Here is a 1450-nt window from a genome sequence, read left to right on the forward strand (position 1 = left end):
GCCTCCTGCATGTCCCCCACTGGGGATCAGGCCCACAACCTGGGCATGTGCCCTGACCGGGAATTGAACCTGTGGCCTCCTGGTGCAGGGTCAACACAACCACCGAGCCACACCGGCCGGGCATGAACAGTGTTATTGACAAGTCTCGCTGCTCGGCTCTGAGCGACACCGCTAACTGAAGCAGCACCCTCGGTCCAACAGAAGCAGCGCGTCTGCCCACTCGAGCTGTGGACGGTCACCTAGGCGGAGCGTCCTGGCACGGAGGTGGTGATGTAACACACTCCTGCGTGCATTCTTCCTCATCTGCCTTTGTGCGTCCTCCAGCTACGTCTCTTCCTATTTTCCCTTTTTTAAACCTCAGGCATCATTGCCAAGACTAAGCTTAACACCAGTTAATTAACCGTAAATTAATTACCCCCTAAATAGTGCTCGAAATAACTCCAGTGCCCATTAAATTCCGACGGCAGTGGAGCCGTCGGAGGCTGTGTTTATGAGAGGATCAGAGGACGAGACTGCTGGGCACACGGGGGGCATCGTGCGGGGCCCCCGCGTGCCCCCAGCGTGAGGAGGCCACGCAGTCATCCATGCCGTGACAGCAGAACATATCGCACAGGGAAGGTGGTAAGGAAGAGTGATTTCCTCTTAAAGAACACGGGCCATGGCTTTGGGGTTCGGGAACAGCCAGGACCGCGAGGCCCCCTGTGCTGCGATTCGGGGGTAGTTAACGTTGCTCTAGGTTTCCCGAACATCTCTATTTCCAGGACTTGTTCAGAAAAGAAAGTAGGACTGTTTTGTACAATAGGGGCAACAGAGGACAATTTCAGATACTTGTTAATCAGATCTTATCACAGTGAGGCAATAAAATAGGTCAAGCCTACGGGTTTAGAAGAAATTTTGGGTCATCCTCAGGCCTTTCATTATGAGGCTAAATGTGCTATAAATTTAAGCATGAAAATGAAATCCAGTCACTGGGGCCTCTTTTCAGCACAGAGACCCCGAGGGCCTGCAAAACTGGAGCTGTCTCTGCCAGCTCTGGGAACCCCCGCAGCAGAGAGGGGGAGAAATTAAGATTTTTAAGAAAACTATATATATATAAAAATTCCAAGAGTGCTCACGTCAGTAGCACGTGTACTGAAGTCGGAAGGATACAGCGAAGACGAGCTGGTCCCTGCACAAGGACGACACGCAACCGTGCAAAGCGTTCTCTGTGTTCAAAAAAAGAAAAGCAACCCGAAGAAAAACTAAAGTTGAACAGAGAAAGAAAAAAAGTGTGGCATTTTTGCTTTCATCTGTGATGTAAAGTGCTGGAAAAACATCGCTCCTACCGTAATTATGAGGGAGAGCAGAACGCACTACGGAACCCTAGCGTGCTCGGGCCTTCCAGGGGCCTGAGATGGCGCAGCCAGGTCTCCCGAACCGCAGGCAGTGCAGGGAGCTCGAGCCAGGGCGC

At 52.0% G+C, this 1450-nt stretch overlaps 1 non-coding gene across 1 annotated transcript; it reads left to right on the top strand.

The window, feature by feature from the left end:
* Positions 1–1107: 1107 nt before the first annotated feature.
* LOC118625904 lies at positions 1108–1213 on the top strand. The gene has a single exon (XR_004958758.1). It is a non-coding gene; the product is annotated as a U6 spliceosomal RNA (small nuclear RNA).
* Positions 1214–1450: the final 237 nt, after the last annotated feature.

The sequence above is a fragment of the Molossus molossus genome, unplaced genomic scaffold, assembly GCF_014108415.1.
Source record: "Molossus molossus isolate mMolMol1 unplaced genomic scaffold, mMolMol1.p scaffold_m16_p_11, whole genome shotgun sequence".
NCBI classification, from domain to species: domain Eukaryota; kingdom Metazoa; phylum Chordata; class Mammalia; order Chiroptera; family Molossidae; genus Molossus; species Molossus molossus.